Source organism: Mirounga angustirostris, unplaced genomic scaffold, assembly GCF_029215605.1.
Source record: "Mirounga angustirostris isolate CCGP_5_RB_7025 unplaced genomic scaffold, mMirAng1.0.hap1 SCAF_3, whole genome shotgun sequence".
NCBI classification, from domain to species: domain Eukaryota; kingdom Metazoa; phylum Chordata; class Mammalia; order Carnivora; family Phocidae; genus Mirounga; species Mirounga angustirostris.
Window position 1 is genome coordinate 70,693,382 of NW_026991711.1, and position 10,642 is coordinate 70,704,023.

General features: G+C 46.9%; 1 long non-coding RNA gene across 1 annotated transcript in view; it reads left to right on the forward strand.

Moving 5' to 3' along the window:
• LOC123839617 (uncharacterized) overlaps positions 1-10,429 on the forward strand; it is a 51,990-nt gene extending 41,561 nt beyond the window's left edge. The window contains exon 6 of the long non-coding RNA XR_010410057.1: positions 1,550-10,429. This is a non-coding gene — a long non-coding RNA (uncharacterized LOC123839617). The remainder of the gene's footprint in view (positions 1-1,549) is intronic.
• Positions 10,430-10,642: the final 213 nt, after the last annotated feature.

A 10,642-nucleotide genomic window follows, 5' to 3' on the forward strand; every position in this document is an offset into this window, starting at 1 on the left:
AGATGAGAACTATGATGGCAGAGTGGCGGGCCTTCCCAAGATGTATTAACCCTAGAATTTGCTCCTGGCTCCTGTTTAGGCCGCAGCCTCTTCCTGACATCCTTTTCCTCTGTGCATGGCTGTCGATGCTCATCCGGGAGCAGGAAATGATTGCATGCTTTGTGCTTTTCTGCAGTTGGTCTTCTAACGAGAAAAACAAAACAAGGCAAGAAAGCAAGCTGGATGTTTAGAGAGATTCTGAAAGCATTTCAAGACTAGCTGTTAACCGAGGCAAGAAAGGAAAGGTGGAGGCTGGCCATTCAGATTCCCCGGAATGGGGACAGGTGGGAATTCATCTCCGGCTGGCCTATGTGTATCGTGCACTTCAAAGTGACTTTACAGGTTGATTTGGAGATTCCAACCCAGGAGCAAACGGAATACCTTGCAAACTCTCGCCTGTACGATACATTTTTTGAAAAGAGAACACCGCTCTGGGAGAATTTGGGAGAGTAGGCAGAGGGGACAGGGCCACCCACGAATCACGCACCATCCAGATCGAGTCATGGCCTTTTTTTTTTCTCCCGGAGAATCAGCTGTTAAACATTCACCAGCACACTGCTGTGTATAAACAAGATCCAAGAGGAACCAGTTAACCTACTAGAGTGAATAAAGAGTTTGGCACAAAACTGTGGGCAGATAAGTAGATAAGGTTAATTGTATTATGTATCCCTTCGTTAATGAAAGCCTGGTAGGAACACTACCGAATGTGACTCAGCAAATTAGCGCCATTTACTGCACAGCCTTCGAAGCCATATTGGCTTTTATTATTCTTTCTTTCCTTTTGTTTTTTTTCCCCCCCTAAAATGGAGGCCTCCAGTTGCAGAACTCCCCGTTTACAGCTTACACATGCCTGATGGGCATGAAAAGTTGAGTGAAGAGTCCGGTGTAAGAACTCAGGGTTTCGCCTGCAGCTGGCGGCTGCAGGTGCTGCAGTGGAGGTCAAGGTTGAGCGGGGAGGTCCTAGAAGTGTCAGCTGAGGTCTGGTGTTTGTAACTCACACGGCTGAGGTCTGGTGTTTGTAACTCAAAGCTGGATTCCCATCCCTCTCCTTTATACCTTATAACAATTTTCCTTCAGTAATCCCGCGTCCCAGAAGTGCTGTTGAGGCCGGAGGGCGGTGAGTGTAGTTTCACTTCACGGTATGCTTGAGAGATGGGGTCGTTATGGAGTTTGGGGATCGTTCTCCATGCATTCCAGAAACTGCAAGCCTTGAGGTCCACTCCACCGGTCGACCAGCTTTTTCAGCTGAAAGACTATGGTCCGGCTTCCCAAAGTCCTGTGTCCATAGAATCCAGCCAGGTGCGACCCATAGTGTCCATTCTGGTAATTTCAAAGGTGCAACAACATTGTGTAATGGAAAAGATGGGGTACGGAGTTTGGAGTCAGAAGACTGAGGTTCAAGGCAAACTAATCTCTGGTGCCGAGATCAGAAAGCCGTTGAGGGTTTTCTGGGAAAGGACCTGAGGGGATTTTCTGGGTGATAGAAATGTTTTGTTTTGTTTCAAGGTAGGCTCCACACCCAGCCCAGAGTCCAACGTGGGGCTTGAAGCTGAACTCACGACCCTGAGCTGAAATCAACAGTTGGACGCTTAACCGACTGAGCCACTCAGGCGCCCGTGGAGATGTTCTGTATCCTTTTTGGGAGGTAGTTACACATGCATATACATTTGTCAAAATTCAGCAAATGACAATGATGATCTGCACATTTTGTTGAATGTAAATTATACAGCAGTTTTTAAAAAGGGCAGGTTCAAGTGCTGGTCGTCTCCCTTACTGTATAGACAAGTCCTTCATCTCTCTGAGCCCTGGTTTCCTCCCTGAAAAATGGAAGGACCACTTATACCTGCGCCATCGGTGATCACATATATTATTAAATGACACTACGTGAGTTAAAAGTGCTCTGTAGGGCGCCTGGGTGGCTCAGTTGGCTAAGCAACTGCCTTCGGCTCAGGTCATGATCCTGGAGTCTTGGGATCGAGTCCCACATCGGGCTCCCTGCTCAGCGGGGAGTCTGCTTCTCCCTCTGATCCTCCCCCTCTCATGCTCTCTGTCTCCCATTCTCTCTCTCAGATAAATAAATAAAATCTCTAAAAAAAAAAAAAAAAGTGCTCTGTAAATGATGAAAAGCCCTGTACATAGTGACTCCCGTTGTTCTGCTTTTCCTCCAGCTGCCTTCTAGAGCAGATTATTGAGCTGGTACAAATCTGTGGGCTCTGCCCTGCAACTTCCCTTGGAGATTAGTGTTTATCTATTTTAAGGAGACTCTGGAGGTATCAAAAGGCTGCAGAAAAGCAAATGGAATATGGATTTGCTGGAGACAGGAGGGCGGGCAGCAAAGGGAACAGCTGGGGAGAAAGCCATCCATCCAGCTGGGCAGCAGGGCCAGCCGGGTGCCGAGAGGGAGTCGCTGAATGCCTGCGAGAGAGAGAGAGAATGAGAGAGAGAGAGAGAGAGTCGTGACCAGGAAAAGCAGCGTGAGTAAAAAAAAAAATCACATCTTGCCAAACAAACTGGGTCACATTCGTGATGGAGTTAGTCACTGAGCAGAGCCGGGAGAGCATTTTCAGGGGGAAAAAGCACGGTTGGGGGACCATGGTGACTCAGCTGAAGAGGCAAAGGCCTCTTGGGCCTCCTGGCCTGGTGGGGTAGTTAAGTGAGAGGGTCCTTCTGTGGCTCCTGCAGTATTTTGGGTTTGAACTCGATCTTGACTCCTAAAGGCAATCACAAACAACCTTTACATTGGAATCAAGAGCACAGCACACATTTTAAAAAGGAAAAATCTTAGCGAGAAGCCAAGTTAAACTGGGACCGGAAGAGTGGGGAGGCCATTGCGGAGCTCACCCCCGGAATTCGAGTGGGAGGTGACAACTGCCTGAGTACAACCGAGCTCCTGAGTGATTACACTGGCAAAGTCTTTCAGTGTAGCAACTTTAAAGTCTGAGCAAAGAGCAAATGCCCTTTGGCAACAAAAATCTATAAGATGATTGAACAATGCCGAGATCAAATTTAAAATTGTTGGCTACTAAAATAAAGTTAAAAGAGGGAAAGATGTAGCAGGAAGAAACAATCTACAAGACAAATCTGATGTGTGAAATTTTGATTTTATCCTCATTATAAAAATTTTGGTGCTTTCTGCTAGATGGTTCTGCCAAGAAATGTGATATGTTGAAAAAGAAGAGGAAATGTACTCTAGATGCTGAGGCTATAAAAGGCTGTTTAAAGTGACAGGAATGAGTCGAGGTTCTCCCCATGACCGAGGTTATAAAATTAGGATCTTAAAACTACCAAATCTGGGTGAGAAAAAAAAAACTCCAGTAAAAGCCATATCTAAATTTATCTTAATATAACTTACATTTTCCCACAGTGTTTGTCTTTTCTCTGGGCATGTCGGATTCCTTAGGCTGTTAATTCCCTCCCGAAGAGCAGTCTCTGTTGGAGCGTGGTGGGGAGCTAGGGTGAGGAGGCACAGTGAGAAAGCAAGGGGGGTTCTTTCCTACAACCTCTGAATCGGAAAGAGGGTGCGGTGAGACGTGGACGCTAGCATGTGGGGCGCATCACTGTGTTGATGCCTGGTGCTCAGGATGCTGATGGAAACCTAGCTGGGAGCAGCCTTCCCCACCCAGGTCTTTGTCTTACTGGTAATCTGATGCCTTCAACCTGCACCTCAACACTCGGTGATTCCATTTTTTCTTTTCTACCTGTACCACGCTGTTAATGAGTACGTGGGGTCTAGGACCTCCTGCAGCCTGGGGCCGGCTCCATGAGCTTCTTTACCCCTTTTGTCCCACGTCTTCAGGAACAGTTGGACACACACCTTCTCCCCCCAGTCACTCACTCATGGGCTGTGAATCCTAAGGGAATCTCTTCTCTCTCCCTGGCTTCAGAGGGAGATTTGGGTTTGAACCTCAGGGCCGTGACTTATTGGCCATCTGGGAAACCTCTGTGAATGCTGAGTTTCCTGAGAGGTGGCACGGAGTGAGTGGCCAATACACAGGGGCTATAAATAGCTGCTTCACATTTTTGCCAAAGACTGGACCGGACGGACCTCGATGGTAAAATAACCAAATCAACATGCAGTCGGTTATCTTTTGATATAAGGGAACAAATAAGAGAGATCAGAGGATCCTCAAAGGCTGTTTTTGTCCCAAAGCGACTCTCCAAGGACAAAACTAGCAGCCCTCTGTGAAAGTGTGATCTAAAAAGAAATGTCTTCATGCCTGGTTCTTGGTACAAGATCTTCTTAAACCCTTGGAATTTCTTGAATGATGGGAGAGGAGTTTCTTTTGTTATTCATAACAAGCCCCTTTCGACCACACCTGAGTTTATGCTGAAGAAGTGACTTCATCGCTTCAGGCTGGGAGCTGTTTGCCCAAGGAACCAACTCTGTGATAAGAGGGTTAGAACTTTCAGTTCAATCCCCTGACCTGGGAGGGGAGAGGGACTAGAGATGGAAGTAATCACCAATGGCCAATGATTTAATCAATCATCCTTATGTAATGCCACCTCCATAAATGATGCAGTTCGGAGAGCTTCCTGATCAGTGAACACATCAAGGTGTGGGAGGGGGGCCTGCCCAGAGAAGTGTGGAAGCTCCACAGCCCTGCCCTCCCTCCACCCAATACCCTGCTCTATGAATCTCTTCCATTTGACCATTCATTTGTATCCTTTATAATGCCCTTCACAATAAACCGTCTCCCTGAGTTCTGTGAGCTGTTATAGAAAATTCTCGAACCTGAGGAGGGAGTCGCGGGAACCCCCAACTTTACAGCCGCTGGGAGGCCCCCAGGACATGCAATTGGTAGCTGACATGGGGGCAGCTTTTTGGGACTGAAACCTTAAGTTGGGGGCTCCGTATTAATTCTGGAGATACGGTGTCAGAATTAAATTATAGAACACTTAATTGGTGTCCAGAGAGTTGGAGAACTGTTTGGTGTTGGGGGGAAAAAAACGCACTCATTTGGTGTCAGGGTGTCCTGAATAGAAACAGCCTATGAAACAGATTTCGGAGCGTCGCCCACAGTGAGGCCCCCACCGGAACTGGGGCAGGACAAGGTAATCTGATGGTGTCAGAGTTCTTCGGCGGTAAGCAATCAGAAAGATTCTGATGCACTTAATTGGAAAGGACTTTGGAAAGGTCTAGAGTAGTGGTTGTTGGAGGCTGAAGAGCCAGGCCTCAGGAAGAAGGAAGGCTGTTAGCAGGAATGAAATGTTCCCCCATCAGAACTTCTAAGTTGCAGTGTTTTCTGTTATTCTCTCAAAGGCGCCAAACCCTAGGAACGGGTCTCAGTGGCCCGGATTGGGTTCTGTGCGCCAGTATCCTCCTAGTAGGAGGGGTGGGGGGAGAATCCTTGATTGACAGGCCCTCAGGACTTCTCAGAATGGGGAAAGGGTTAATTCCTTAATGGGAAATCAGGGTCCTTTTACCCCCCAAAGTGGAAAGGCATGTATGACAGGCCAAAGCAAAGATCCCTGGCATGCTGATTTTAGGCTCCACTGTTAAAGTGTAGAAAACCAAGGAAATGATTCCGTCGTACCCTTCCCTGGCCAGGACCAGGCCCAGTTCTGGGAAGCACACTGTCGGAGGCCTTTGACTGCTTGGGAGGTGTTCAAAAAGAGCAATTAAGACAGTGGCCATCTGGAAAACATGACACATAAGAAATGGTTGGAAGACGAGGGGAAGGAACCCCAAGAAGGGAGGACGGAGTGCACCTCTGCGGGCTGTTCTCCGATATCTGAGGTCTGGATGTAGAAGAAGAAAAGTTTTGTATTTAGTGGGCTCCAAAGGGAAGGACTAAAACCATAAGGGAACAGATTTCAGTTCTGTGTCTACAGGAAAGAGCTTTCCAAAAGATCAACTGCTGGAAATTAAATGAGTGGATGGAAGGCAGGGAACTTGCCATCCCCGAGAAACCTTGGTTCTTCAATTAGCAAGAGCAGTAACCGCACGCCTTGCATCGCCTTACAGCACACCAGTGGGTCATGGCCCAGCTTTTGAGCACCCCGACCTAAGGCTGTCAACGGAACAGTACTCTCTGCTTGGCCACCTCTGCGAAAGAGCGCTTTTCCACATGTGGAGTTCTGGATGTGCCCAGTGGGAGTGAGGATGGATAAAAAGGACAAGAAGGAGCTCCTCCGAGTATCCTTTCTAACCACTTGCTCAGGGACAATACCACAGGGAGCCCTTCATTTAGAGCATTGCTCCACTCAAGGACCTCATTTGCCATGTGTTGCATTAACGTGCATCCTTCATGCATCTCCCAGCGCCGACATCAAGCCAACATCTTGCTTTACCATCGAACAGTATGCAGCAAAATTTGGTCACGTCTCTTGGGCTATTCCTATTACTAGAAAGCTACCATATCGGTGTTGGAAGGAATTTTGTGGTCAATGAGTTTACAATGCTTGGAAATATCCAGTGGTGTTCGTGACAAGCTGATGTGTAACCTGGTCTTGATTTTTTTTGGACACTCACAACCTCCTAAAGTAGCACACAGCACTTTGGGCAGTTTCGGTTGACAAAATCCCTTCTCACTTTGGGGTAAAATCAACCCTCTGTCTGGCTATATCTATCAAAATCGAAAATGCACGGAGCCTTTGACCAGCCATTCCACTGTTAACAATTTATTCTACAGATACAGTCCACACAGGCTCAAAGACGCGTGTGCAAAGATATTCATTACAGCAAAGGGCTGGATATCATTTAAATGTTTAACCGGGGGACTGATTAAACAAATTATGGAGTATCTGTTGGGTGGAATATCAGGCAGCTGTTAAAAAAAATCAACTATTTTCACATACTGACAGGGAAGTCTTTACATTGGTTCTTTTTTTTACATTGGTTCTTCTGCCCCTGGCCATGTTGATTTGTGAGAAAAAGAAAGTGGTTCAATAATACATGTCACATTTATATAATCAAAAAGAAAGATACACATGAATATATGTTTAGGTTTTATCTGGAAAGATAATGGCAACTGTGCTTGCCCCTGGGAAAGAAAACTGTGAGACTGGGTATCGGGTAGACAGGAGAATTTTATGTGCATATGTATATGAATATATATCTAGGTATGTTTATATGTATATGTACATCTCTGTTGCTGTCTCTCTCTACCCAACCCCCTTTCTCTTTTGAAATCTTTTACCCTGTAAATAACTTAAAAAACATCTTTAAGGGGTGCCTGTGTGGCTCAGTCAGTTAAGTGGCTGCCTTTAGTTCAGGTCATGATCCCAGCGTCCTGGGATCGAGCCCTGTGTCGGGCTCCCTGCTCAGTGGAGAGCCTGCTTCTCCCTCTGCCTGCTTCTCCCTCTGCCTGCCTCTCTGCCTACCTGTGCTCTCTCTTTATCTCTCTGTCAAATAAATAAATAAAATCTTTAAGAAAAAAAACCCATCTTTAAAAATATGTCTTCTTAGGCAACAAAAAACAAAAAGCGACAAATGAGATTACATTAAGCTTAAAAAACTTCTATGCATCAAAGGAAACAATCAACAGAGTGAAAAAGCAACCTGTGGAATGGGAGAGAATATTGGCAAATCATATATGTGATAAGAGGCTAATAACCAGAACATATAAAGGAACTTCTATAAATCAACAACAAAAAACCCAAATAACCCAATTAAAAAATGGGCAAAGGACCTGAATAGGCTATTCTCCAAAGAAGATATTCAGATGGCAAGAAGCATATAAAAACATGCTCAATATCACTAATCATCAGAAATATGTAAATCAAAATTACCATGAGGTATCACCTCATGCCCATTAGGATGACCACTATCAAAAGAAAAGAAAATAACAATTGTTGGCAAGGATGCAGAAAAATCGGAACTCTCATGCACTGTTGGTATGAATGTAAAATGATGCAGCCATATGGAAAACAGTATGGAAGTTCCTAAAAAAATTAAAAATAAAATTACCATATGATCTAGCAATCCCACTTCTGGGTATATATCCAAAAGAATTCAAAGCAGGATTTCAGAGAGATAGTTGTACATTTATGTTCATTAGACCATCATTCACAATAACTGACATGTGGAAATGACCCACATGTCAATGAACAAATGAAATAAAATGTGGTATATACATACAATGAAATATTATGCAGCCTTAAAAAAGAAGGAAATTCTGTCACATGCTACAACATGGATGGAAGTGAAGCACATTATGCTTAGTGAAAGAAGTCAGTCACAAAAGGACAGATATGGTGTGATTCCCCTCACATGAGGTGTCTAAAAGAGTTAAAATGATAGAAAGTAAAAAGGTGGTTGCCAAGGGCTGGGGGGCAGGGGAAATTCGTGTTTATTTATTTTTTGTAAAGATTGTATTTATTTTATTTGAGAGAGAGAGAGCGTGAGCAAGAGAGCGAGCACAAGCAGGGGAGAGAGGCAGAGGCAGAGGGAGAAGCAGACTCCCCGCTGAGCAAGGAGCCTGATGCGGGACTCGATCCCAGGACCCTGAGATCCTGACCTGAGCCAAGGGCCTAACCGACTGAGCCACCCAGGTGCCCTAGAAATTCGTGTTTAATGGGTATAGAGTTTCAGTTCTGCAAGACAAAAAAGCTCTAGAGATCTGTCGTGTAACAATGTGAATATATTTAACAGTACTGAATTGTACACTTAAAAATGATTAAGATGGCTTAACAAAAAAACTGACCTCTTAAATCCTAGCACAGGGCCCACCCGATTCTACCTCTTAAAGCTGTACAAAATACTTTAATCTTTTTTCTACTACGGCAGGCCTTTCCAGACTTCTCCCAGGGCTTCTTAACCTGATGGCCTCTCTTCTAGGTTAAACATGTGCTTCTTTACACCAGTTCTGCCCCTGGTCATCTGGTCTTAACCCCTCCTCCGGCCCAGAACCCCCAGCTGAGCTGCAGCAGGATGGTGGGATCCTTGACACAATGAAGCTGTACCCTTGGGAAAAAGGCCTCACAGACACGCACCCCTGCCCCGGGGAGACCCTGTTCTGAGCACCCAGTGGGAGCATAGTGGTGATCTGGTGAGGATATCTCAGAGTGGGGTATCTGGGGAGGGAAGGACCTCACGTGGGGTGTGGACCAGAGGGGAACCGAGGCTGGGTGCAGAGGCAAGCTTTGCTAAGTGTGTGACACCCTGTGTTCCCTATACACGGTCATGAATTTGCTGGAATAAAATAGAAAAACCAGTATCGCTTAAATTCACATGGCTCCTTTATATACTTTTAAAAGCATTTTGCAGCTGGATTAAATTTGCTACTCATGGCAACTCTTTGAGGTAGGCAGTCAGTAAGTATTTTTCTCATTTCAAGAAGAGATGACAGCCAGAGGGATTAAGGACTTACTCTGTGTCCTTCCTGGGCTGACCCTTTCCACTCTACAGCCTGCCTTTGATTTCATGTAAAAACAAACAAAACAAGCAAAACAGAAACAAAAGCCAAAAAGACCATTTGCTCAATTGTCCTGAGTCTTACAATTTTGAAAGATGAAAATGTTTTCAGCAGAGGTAGATGCAATAGACCGCACTGCTTCCAGATCATGATGCAGACCCATGAGTGCCAAAGGCTGTTTGTGGGGCACCCTTGCGCTAGGGCCCTCACTGAGCCGGGAGAGCCCTGGGCCTCTTCTTTGACTGCGTTGGTGACAGTGGAACCTGCCTCCACCAAAGGGTAAGAGACCGGTTCAACTTCCTGCCCTGGGGAAACAGAAGTCCCCTCCCCATGGCTATATAAGAGGAACCAAAATATCCTTAGAGCCCGTCTGTGGCTAGGGCCCTACACAGGGCCCACGGGATCCCTCTCTCCTGCAGGGGCTGGAAAGCCAGAACGGTGGGAAGGCAGAGGGAAAGAGGGCCTCTGGCAGCCAGGATTAGAGAATGTGGGTATCCAGAAGCCTCCAGCAAGCGGGGGGTGTGCACATCATCCAGGCCCTGGCTGTTTCTCCCGGTCAGCACATGGCCCCGAGGCTGCACGTCTGCCTATAGTAACTCTATTTTCCCCCTTTAGGATGCTCTCCCTGGCCATTTTAACCTAATTTCATCAGGATAAACAAGTTAGGGAAGTAAAAGGAAGAGGCACAGAGGAAAATTTCCTTGCAGTCTGGAGCACCAGGGTCCCCAAGGGAATGAGAAAAGGGCTTCTCTTCTCGCACATAGAAAAAAGACATTCTGCTGCCAGAGACACTCCCTTCGTGTTCTAAACTGGCAAACTCTGGGCGAGGGAGAGGAAGGTGGAGGGGTTTCTGCAGGAAGTCTGCTTTCTGGCCTCTCGCTGATAGATCCAGGGACAGGGAATGATATTTAAAACAGTTAACAAGCGGGCCTGACCAATCAGAGCCTGAGTTCCAGAGCCAGCTCCTGGGGGCCCCCTGCTGGGCCGTAGGTTCCAATTCGGCTGCAGGACGGTGGGGAGGTGGGGTGGGGGGACCCCGGGGAGGGGCCGGGGCTGTGGCTGTTTTACCTACCAGTGCGGAATTGTTCCCACCCGCACACGCGGCGCGGCGGGGGCAGCTCGGAGCGGGCGGGGTGGGGGGTGCGATCGTGGTTGGGGGGGGCTCGGAGCCGGTGGTCCCGAGCGCCTCTCCCACCGCCTTGCGCCCCCTAAGTGCTTATTCCCAAGGGCAGCCCCCCCGGGGCAGA